Source organism: Pongo pygmaeus, chromosome 7 (genome assembly GCF_028885625.2).
Source record: "Pongo pygmaeus isolate AG05252 chromosome 7, NHGRI_mPonPyg2-v2.0_pri, whole genome shotgun sequence".
In the NCBI taxonomy this organism is placed as follows: domain Eukaryota; kingdom Metazoa; phylum Chordata; class Mammalia; order Primates; family Hominidae; genus Pongo; species Pongo pygmaeus.
Genome location: NC_072380.2, coordinates 58,397,246 through 58,408,452, shown reverse-complemented (window position 1 = coordinate 58,408,452; position 11,207 = coordinate 58,397,246). Strand labels below are relative to the sequence as shown.

Genomic DNA, 11,207 nt, shown 5'->3' with positions numbered 1-11,207 from the left:
GCTGGAGGTTCTCTAAGTGGCAAAGTCAGTAAGGGAGTCTCAAAAGTGTAATTAATAGTGTTTTCTTCACATTATTATCTCAGGGTTACTTTTGCCTAATAATGTGTAAAAGCAAATATTATGATTTTTATCCTTTATGTTATTTTAATTAGGTCATTATACAAACCTTTTATTTTCCTGAAATTTATTTCCATGACAATCATTGAATTTTTGTTTCCCCCTCTGTTCATCTTGTTACCTGTTTTAGAGGCAAAATCTTAAAAAAAGTGCTACAAAAATAATAACAGATGACAGCAATTTATTTAAAATGTAATTAGATTTCTTAAATAAGTAAAAAATTTCAGTAAACTTACTTTATATTACTTGTCTGATTATTTTACATCTTATCCTACATCTTAAAAAATTTTAGCTAGGTATGCAATTCAAAAATTGACAGATTTTTTAAATAGGCAACTTAAAAACATTTTATTGGATATGTTGGGTAACATAATACTCAAATAGTTTATATTAGAAATCAACACACTTGACAATTGATATTAATAGTATCTATGAAAGTGACATTATGAACATGCTTTTATAGTTGCAAAAAATTTAGGTGAAAAAATCTATTCTGGTCTTCAGTAGTAAAACTTAAAGATTACAGGAATGAGATTAAATTTACTGGCTAAATTACCCACAAAAACTGAAACAGATTCATTTACTTGTTCTTTATCTTTCAGTATCTGATAACAAAGAGACCTTATGATGTTCAGAATGGGCTTCAGTATAGAAATAAGGCCAAATGGCTCTTGTAAAATAATTATTAAAATATACAGAACAAACCTATCATGTATATGATTTTTAAAAATCACCCAATTCATACTCCAAAAAAATACCAATCTTACTGGGTTTTACTACTGGCAGAAGCCAGGTTGCCTTAAGACTTGATGCAACATAACCACTCTTTATATATCACCCAATTGCCCAAAATCCACCCAGAACTGAAGGCTGATCCTGCCAGCTCCTAAGAAGACAGCCTTGACACACACACAATTTTCATTGAGGCTTGTTTCCCACTTCTACCTTCCAGTAATGTCTGCCAGAACTACCCAGGACCCCAGGGCAGAAATAAAATCTCCTTAGGTATAGCAAAAGTTCAGTTTTGTTCTTTCATATCACACACCTTTTCTATCCTCAGGGACAATAAGTTGAGGATGTGCTGTGTCAACATTCAGAATCAAGGCTGGGCGTGTTGGCTCACACCTGTAATCCCAGCAATTTGGGAGGCTGAGGTGGGAGGATCACGAGGTCAGGAGATCCAGACCATCCTGGCTAACATGGTGAAACCCTGTCTCTACTAAAAATACAAAAAATTAGCTGGGCATGGTAACAGGCCCCTGTAGTCCCAGCTACTTGGGAGGAAGAGGCAGGAGAATTGCTTGAACCCAGGAAGAGGAGGTTGCAGTGAGCTGAGATCACACCACTGCACTCCAGCCTGGGCAGCAGAGGGAGTCTCCATCTCAAAAAAAAAAAAAAAAAAAAAAGATCTAGAATCAAATCTACTTGAAATGGCTTGATAATTCTGTCTAAGCCAGAATAGAGAGGAGGAAGACTGAAACCATATTTCCTTAATCTAAATGAAAATAGTTCAGGGCATTATAGGCTTTGATGCCTGTGGTGCATACTATTCACATGTGTCAGCAATTCCAGGTTTGACTGAATAGACTTGCCTTCTACCTACCTCAGTAGATGTTTAAATGTAGAAACATAATCTGAAAATTTTACAAGGTTTTCACTTAGTTTTGGTAAAAGGTCCATCTCTTCTTCTTGTTTCAATTATGAGAGTTAATTGTGCAGCGTAGGTACAATTATGCTCTCTTCATATGCAGAATTAATGCCATTTCTTTATTACAGATACTTTCAATTTTTCACCTGACACCACAAGCTAATTTTAAAAAGAATATTTATTTCTAATTATGTAGCTTCTATTACATAGCCAGTATTGTCTCTGTTTACTTCATGTTTATGCCAAAAAGACCTCATGACTTATTAAATGTTCAACTGTTTACTTGAATAAATTGGCCCAATAAATTTAATAAACTAAGTTATGTCGATTTTATAAAGTAAAATGAATAATAACTAAACAAAAATTGGATTAAATAGCATTCTTTAATGGAAACAAAATATAAAATATGCTAAATATAGAACATACAATATACACACGGTTAAATTACTCACATGTGACACTTATTTTGTGCATACCATTAAATTTTATCAAAGTCACTTTCATAATCTCTGAGGGGATTATACAAAGAATTTTTTGTTTCTTTGTTTGAGATGGAGTTTTACTCTTGTTGCCCAGGCTGGAGTGCAATGGTGCGATCCTGGCTCACAGCAACCTCTGTCTCCCAGGTTCAAGTGTTTCTCCTGCCTCAGCCTCCTGAGTAACTGGGATTACAGGCGCCCACCACCACACCCAGCTAATTTTTGTATTTTTAGTAGAGATTATATGTCTACGGAGAGCAACAGGCAAACAGACAGACAACAACAACAATAAGGGAGAATTTGCACAAGATGATTCTAAGCCAGGAGCAATAACATTTTAGATAAATGAGTTTAATACAAAGCAGAGAAAATAGATTTGCTTTCAAAATCTTTGAACTTTCTGGTTTGCTGGCAAGTTATCAACACTTGTAAAATTATCTATTTCATTCTAATATTTTTTTCTTCTCAAAGTAGGTACACAACCATAAACAAATATGATTATTCTTTATAATCATATTTAGATTACACACCTAAATATGATCATATTTAGGTTACACACCTAAAGTTTATTTTAGAGTGATATATCTGTATATTTAAATGCATGTAAATCAAAACTAAAGGTCTGTATGTGTTTAGCAGACCAGAGAATTCATATGTTTAACAGAAAAATGTATGATATTTTGTAAATAGTTGTTCAGAATTCAGAAACAAATAGCTCCATTATACTCATATAATCTTCATTACAACCGTCATAATAACCTGGAGTTACAAGAAAAACAAAAATGTAAGTTGTAGGAGCCATATTTTCCAAATTATTTTAAGATAAAGACCACTGACAAAGGAATCACTAGGGATGTTACTCCACTGTCACCCAATAGTACAGTGTTACCATCTCTTACCTACAACCTTGGGTAAGATGGGATAAGTTAATATCAGTGGCAAGGTACACATTCAAAGTAAAATAGCCTTAACACAATAACAACAATTTTGGTTTATTAAAACAAGTTAAGTCCACACATTGTCAATAAAAAGTCATTTTGAAATTCACTGTATTTTAATTGCCTTAATTTGCAAATGGTAAAGCAATTTCCTTCTAAAATTCAAATCATTTCTCTTACTATGCAGAATATCCTGATCACTTACCACTCTCCTATCATCTTGTCACTTATGATACTGTTGTAAACCAACCACTAAGTGGCCTTTCCACTTAGAGTATCTCCATGTATCGTAGATTTCAGTGTTCTTAATCATCTATGGGAAAGTATATAAATCTGTCCATCTAATATAGAAGAACCTCCCATAGATCTGGTGCAGCAACCATTGACCATCTTCTTTCACATAAATTATAGAAATGAATACATAGCATCAAATGTAAGTGTTAAATTATATCAATATTTGCTTTTGAAATATATTAAATTCTTTTAATATAAAAAAGTAGGTTCCTTTTAGAGAGAAGTGATCAAGTTTGCTGACCAGAAGCAGCTAGACTGGGCAGCTCTCCTAGAGAGGAATGCAAGGTATGCATAAATACAGCACATTCAACTGAAACATCCAGGTACTCGCATTGGGACTAATCAAATAAACAACTTAAGTTATGGAGAATGGAGTAAAGCAAGGCAGGACAATGGGCCACCTGAGAACAACACTGAGCCAAGGGAACCTCCCTACCCAGTAAAGTAGTGAGTGCAGGTGTGACCCTGGGAACTCACGATTCTCCCACAGATCTTTGCAACTCTCAGGTTAGGAGATACCCTCATGAACCCACTTCACCAAGGCCTTCAGTTGAACACACAGAGCTACATGGAGTCTTAGCAGAGCAGCCACTAAGGCCTGTGCAGAGATTCAAGAGCCTTAGATCCTCCGGCTTTCCAGGCTTCCCAGAAAAATTAGTTGCAACTCCAGCAAAACAGGAGGTTACTCCCTTGTACCCATAGGAAACAGGCGGGATCCAGGGGACTGAACAGTGATGGTCCGTAGGACCCACTTCCACAGTGCCTCACAGGGTAAGGCCTGCTGGCTTAGAATTCCAGCCAACCACTGGTAGCAGCACTGCACCTCCCTGGGATGGAGCTACCAGAAAGAGGAGTGGCCCACCATCTTTGCTCCTTGGGCAACTTAGGCATTCCAGCCTTCAGGCTTTGAAGAGCTCAAGCTGACTAGGGCAGAAAGGATCTCCTAGCACAGTACAGATGTTCTAAAAAGACATGGCCAGACTGTCTGTTAAAGCCTTTCCTCAGACTCGTTTCTCCTCACTAGAAAGTACTTCCCAACCAGGGTGACCAGCTACCACCACTGGTGCTCTTTGGTTGATGGAATTTTGAAACCTCTTTGTGATATAGTTCCTAGAGCGAAGAGTGAGCTGCCATTTTTGCTGTTTATATGACTTAGCTGTTTCAGGCTTCTGGCTTTGGAGAATCCAAAAAAACTAGCAGTGGAAGTGGTACCTCTACACAGCAGAGCTGTCCTACAGAAATGTGGCTAGACTGCTTTCTTAAGTGGGTCTCCAATTATGTTCTCCTCACTGGGTAAGACCTTTCAACAAGGGTTTCCAGCTACCTCCTACAGGGGCTTCTGGGCTGGAAACAGGTCTATACCTCTGTGGTATGGAGCTCCCAGAGAAAAGGGCATGCTGCCATTGTTGCTGTTTTGCAGCATTCAGTGGTGATCACTTTAGGTACTGGAAAATCTGAGGTGACTAGAAACTGCAGTGGACATCAGCATACTGCAGCAGCCCTTCAGAAAAGTGGCCAGACCATTACGTGAGTGCCTGCTCTCATATATTCTCACTGGGCAGTTTCTCCAGGCCTGGGCCACTAGCCAATCATTGCCAGAGGTATTGAGCCAGCAGCAACTTAGCAACTCCCTGGACAGAGCCTCCAGGGGCAACTGAAAATATTTCTGCCACTGCCTCTGCAGTAGAACTGTCCTTGCTACTCTCAGACTAATGATAAATCCAAAACCCTAAGTGCCTTATTCACACCTCAAACAAGCTGCAGTTTACCCAATAGAGGAGGCCAGTCCATCCTCCATGGGTCTCACAAACTACCCACTGCTCCTCCCTAGACAGTGAACCCATAACTTGGCCGAAACCATGGATCCTCCATCCTGGGCTGAATGCACTGAGGGATTGCAGACCTACATCTCTCTGAGATGCAGCCCCCAGAAAACAAGCAAAGAGGTGGGGCAGCAAGCCAGCTCATGTGGTGCCCAGAGGGTTTGGCATGAGAGCATCTGTAATAAACTGTTGTCAGTGATGGTCATTTTCCTAGACTCAACTTTCTCCCATAAGAGACTTTAGCCCTAGGGGAACAGTTGGACTTAATTTCTGCAGGGTGGTCTTGCAAATCATAAGAACCTGGTCCAACTTAGCACTCCTTGGTCTGTTGGCCTCTCCCAGGGACCCACTCTGGCTATAGACACTTACAGGGCAGTCTCAGGTACCCTGGGAGCCCATACCATAGCATCTGCACTGGTGAGCCATGTCTGGCCCCTGAGGAGCTCCAGCAAGGCAGCCCCTATGACTGCACCAGCCCACATTTTTCTTCCCCATACTGCAGTTTCCCTCAAGATGAAGGCAAATCCCCATATTGCTTTGCTGGCGCATGTCTGCAAAGGCAGGTTTGGCTTTGCTTGCCCCACCAGCAAATGGGAATGCAGTATGCCCTAGCCACCCCCAGCAACTGGCATTGTAAATGAAGCTTTGATGGGCAGACAGGCAGAAAGCCCCACCCCTGACTTTGTGCTAACACTGTGTGGAGAACAGGGTATCCTCCCACATCCTCCACAATCACTCCTTCTTGGAGGGGCACAAAGAAAACATCAAAATCCCTGCTGCTCAGCATTCTGCTCCAAGCCAACACCATCTTTAGTGCAACAGCACATACAGTCTCCAGCAGGTACCCCCTGCTGCTTTGCTCCTGCCACTGAGGTGAATGTCCAAAGACAGGCAAAAACTCCATATCCACTAGCACACTGCTGCCACTGTGGGACCTTAGTCCCACAGAGTGGTAGACTCCAAATATCATGGAGCCAGAGAAGACAGTTGGGGCTCAACACTAGTCCCCCAGAGTATGCAGCCTCTGAGTTTTGAGCTGAGCATTGCCCCCACCACCACCAACAACAACAAAAAAACACTCCCAGGAATAAAGCCTGTTGGCTGCAAATGCCTTATATCACAATCAAATACTCAAGACCATCAAATAGGACCAAAAATACCAAAACGCCATTCAAAGGTCAGCAACCTCAAAGATGTGCCCACAAAGATGAGACAAAGTCAGTGCAAATATATTGAAAACACAAAAAGCCAGAGTGACTTATTTCATCCAAATGATCAAATTACATTTCCAGCAAGGCCTAAGATGACAGAAGTAGAATTCAGAATATGGATAGAAATAAACTTCATTGAGCTACAAAAGTAAGTTGCAACCCAATTCAAGGAAGGGAAAAAATTTCAGGAACAGACGGAAAAAACAGCCAATCTGGAGAAAAATGTGGCCAACCTGATAGAGCTGAAAAACACAATACAAAAACTGCATAATATAATCACAAGCATTAACAGCAGAATAGGCCAAGCAGAGGAAAGAATCTCAGAGCTTCAAGACTCGCTTTCTGAAATAAGACTGACAATAAGAGTAAAAAAAGAATAAAGAGGAATGAACAAAACCTCTAAGAAATATGGGATTATGTAAGAAACCAAATCTACGATTAAAGAGAACACCTGAAAATAATAAGGAGAATGAAAACAACTTGAAATACATATTTTGGGATATAGTCCATGAGAATTTCTCTAACTCAGATACAGAGGCCAACTTCAAATGCAGGAAAAGTGGAGAATCCCAGTAAGATACCCCATGAGAAGGTCATCCCCAAGACATGTAATCATGAGATTCTCCAAGGTCAAAATGAAAGAAAAAATGTGTTAAAGGCAGCTAGAGACAAAGGGAAGGTCACTTCTAAAAATAGCCCATCAGACAAACAACAAATTTTTCATATGAAATCCTACAAGTCAAAAGAGATTAGGGGGCCAATATTCAACATCCTTAAAAGAAGAGTTCCAACCTGAAATTTCATATCCAACCAAAGTAAGCTTCAGAAGTAAAAAAATAAATATGATCCAATTCAGATCAGCAAATGCTGAGGTAATCTGTTGCCACAAGACCTGCCTTACAAGAGCTTCTGAAGAAAGCATTAAATAAGAAAAAGACTATTACCAGTCACTACAAAAACACACTAAAGTACATAAATTTCTGACACTATAAAGCAACAACATAAACAGATGTCCAAAATAGCCAGCTAAGATCATAGTGACAGAATCAAATCCACATATATGAATACTAACCTTAAATTTAAATGGGCTAAGTGCCCCAATTAAAAAACAGAGTGGCAAGCTGAGTAAAGAATGAATATCTAATGGTATGCTGTAATTGAGACACCTATCACAAATAAGCTCAAAATAAAGGGAAAAAGGAAAATCCACCAAGCAAATAGAAAATGGAAAAAAGCAGGGGTTGCAATCCTAGTTTCTGGCAAAACAGACTTTAAATCAATATAGGTTTAAAAAAAGACAAAGAAGGGCATTACATAATAGTAAAGTGCTATATATGTGCCCAACACAAAAGCACCCAGATTATAAAGCAAGTTCTTAGAGACCTTCCAAGATGTTAAGTTAAATGTTCTTCAACAGTCATTACCTTTATACTGCATTTGTTCAGTATTAAGTCTCTGATGTTGAACACAATATAAGGACTTGTTAAAGGCTCTTCCACATTTTTAACACTTGTGGAGCTTCTCTCTAGTATGAATTCTCTTATCTCTAATGAGATGTGAGAATGAGATCAATGCTTAGCCACATTCTTCACATTTGTAGGGTTTCCTCTCCAGTGTGAATTATCTTATGATTAGTAAGGTCTGAGAAGCACTTAAAGGTTTTCCCATATTCTTCACATTTGTAAGGTCTCTCTTCCACATGAATTCTCTTCTGGTTAATAAGGGTTGAGGAGTGGGTAAAAGCTTTGCCATATTCTTCACAGATGTGGGGTTTCTCTCCAGTATGAATTCTCTTATGTTTACTAAGGGCTGAGAACCATATAAAATCTTTTCTACATTCATTACATTTGTAGGGTTTCTCTCCAGTATGAATTATCTTATGTTTAGTAAGGTCTGAGAACCACCTATAGGCTTTGTTACATTCTTCACATATGTAGGGTTTCTCTCCAGTATGAATTCTCTTATGATTAGTAAGGTCTGAGAAAAACTTAAAGGCTTTACCACATTCTTCCCATTTGTTCAGTCTGTCTCCAGTATGATTTCTCTTGTGTTGAATAAGGGTTGAGGAGCAGGTAAAGGTTTTGAAACATTCTTCACATTTTGTAGGGTTTCTCTCCACTATGAACTCTCTTATGATCAGTAATGTTTGAGAACTTTTTAAGGCTTTGCCACATCCTTCACGTTTGTAGCATCTCTCTGCAGTATGAATTCTCCTCTGTATAGTAAAATCTGAGAACAACCTACAGTTTTTGCCACATTCTTTACATTTGTAGCATTTGTCTCTGCTAAAAATTTTCTTATGTTCAGCAAAGGTTGAGCATAACTCAAAAGCTTTGCCACATTTATTACATTGACAAGTTTTGCTATGGGTAGTTGACAAACATTGATGAAGGCCATTATAACTGGTTTTCTGCCCCTTGCAATTAGCAACACTTTGGTAGTCTTTCTTTAAATAAACTATTAAAGTCACAGCTTCCATATTTTATCAGAATCACTTTTTGAAATGAATCTTTTATGTCGTGCTCTGGCAATATCTCTGCAGTAAAATGAAAAGAGCCAGCTGAATTAAAAAAAAAAGAACAACAAGATTTATTCCTCATTAGACTCAGGTGAATACACTTTACAAATATATAATTATACAAAGCACACTAACAAGGTGACAATAAAATACCACAGGCTCTAATTCCTTTATAAACATATTAACTTACAGAAATATACTGACCAAAATGCCTTTGTGAGAAGTCTAAGAACCAGCTAAGCATTTGCAGCACCCCAAGTGAGCAAAATACCAAGAACCACATAGAAGTGTAACAACGGTATTTCGTATTTACCCACCACAGCCATTCTTCATCCTATGATGACTTTAAATATAGACTCCCAACTCCTGTCTTCCCCCTCCAAAAATAAATAAAATAGTGGCACCTGTGTCCATGCTTCTGGCTTTTTGAGACCTTACCAAAGACTAATTTCTATATTCCATGACAATATTGAAAGGAAAGGTGGTATACTTTGACAGTTTTGGACTATTACAAGAGAAGAAACACTTCAGTATCATAGACAGACAATGGGTATAGCAACTGACTATAGGATTTCAATAAGAAATGTGGGGAATGGCTGGGAGTGGTGGCTCATGCCTGTAATCCCAACAGTTTGGGAGGCTGAGATAGGTGGATCACCTGAGGTCAGAAGTTCAAGATCAGCCAGGTCAACATGGTGAAACCCCGTCTCTACAAAAAATACAAAAATTAGCCAGGTGTGGTGGCAGGCACCTGTGATCCCAGCTGCGTGGGAGGCTGAGGCAGGAGAATTGCTTGAACCTGGGAGTTGGAGGTTGCAGTGATCCAAGATCACATCATTGCACTCCAGCCTGGGCAACAAGAGTGAAACTCCAACTCAAAAAAAAAAAAAAAAAAGGAGGAAAAAAAGAAAAGAAAAAACATGGGGAACATTTTTTAACTAAAAGACACACAAGCCCAGAGAAAACATCCATACAACAGGCTTGAAAGACTCCAAGATTCTCTAGCCTAAAAAATTGGTATCATATTTCCCCAGACAAAAGCCACTTAGTAAGGATTTTGACATGTGGCTTTATATTATACAAACTGCAACCTAAGATTACAACATATACAAAATATCAAGATAATATGGCTCAAAGATAAAAATGAATATCCAGAAATCAATTATAAAAAAGAGAGACGTAAAAATTACCTGAGACAATTTGAATTAATGTCTAGATCTATTTCTTAAAAGAAAAAAATAAATTAACCTAAAAAAATCAAAATTACCATCTCAATGATGCTCAATGAATAAAATGGAAATAAATAAAATAAAATAAAAAATGAAAAGAACACAAAGATAAAAAGCACAAAAAGAAATAAATATTGTGGAGTAGTACAAAAAATGACTAATATGCACTTCTACATTAGTAAAAAATATAAGAAAATCAAGAAGCTCAGCAAATTTCAAATAAGATTAACACAAAGAGATTTCTAACAAGACACAACATAAGTAATGTTTTGAAAGTCACAGACAAGAAGATAATCTGGAATGCAGGAAGAAAAAAGAGATGTGTTGTTTATATGCATGCTTCTGCAAGATTACCAGTAAATTTATGAACATAAATCTTTTAGGCAAGATTGGAGTAGGATGACATAGTTAAAACACTGGAAAAAAAAAGTCTAAGCAAGAATGCTATATCCAGCAAAAGTGTCCTTCAAAACGAAAAATAAAAAAACCTAACTATATCATGATCTATATCAAGATCTATCTATGTCATGTGTTCAAGAGACTCACTTCAGAACTAATAAAAAAATTGACTGAAAATGGCAGGATGGAAAATGCATTCCATGCAGGTGTTAAACAAATGACAGGAGTACAGACAACAACTTATGAAGCTGAAAACTGTCATATTTCATATACTTTAAGTCAGAATTCAAAGAGACAAACTAAGATGTTCAATTAAAGTAAGAGGGTTCATTCACTGAGAACCTATAAACATATGACCATTTTCCCAAACACATAAAGCAAACATTGACAGAATTGAAGCAAAAATAGACAGCAATATAATAAAAAAAGGATATATCAATATCCCACTGTCAGTAATAAATAAAGGAAGACAGACTATCAACAAGAGAACGAAAAACTTGAATGCACTATACAATAATTACACCTAACAAATGTATACAGACAAGAGAATA

General features: G+C 37.8%; 2 pseudogenes; both read right to left on the bottom strand.

The window, feature by feature from the left end:
• Positions 1 to 708: 708 nt before the first annotated feature.
• LOC129042071 (tripartite motif-containing protein 60-like) lies at positions 709 to 6,269 on the bottom strand (annotated as a pseudogene).
• A 1,744-nt stretch (positions 6,270 to 8,013) lies between these two features.
• Positions 8,014 to 9,354, bottom strand: LOC129042070 (zinc finger protein 736-like; annotated as a pseudogene).
• Between the last annotated feature and the right edge of the window lie 1,853 nt (positions 9,355 to 11,207).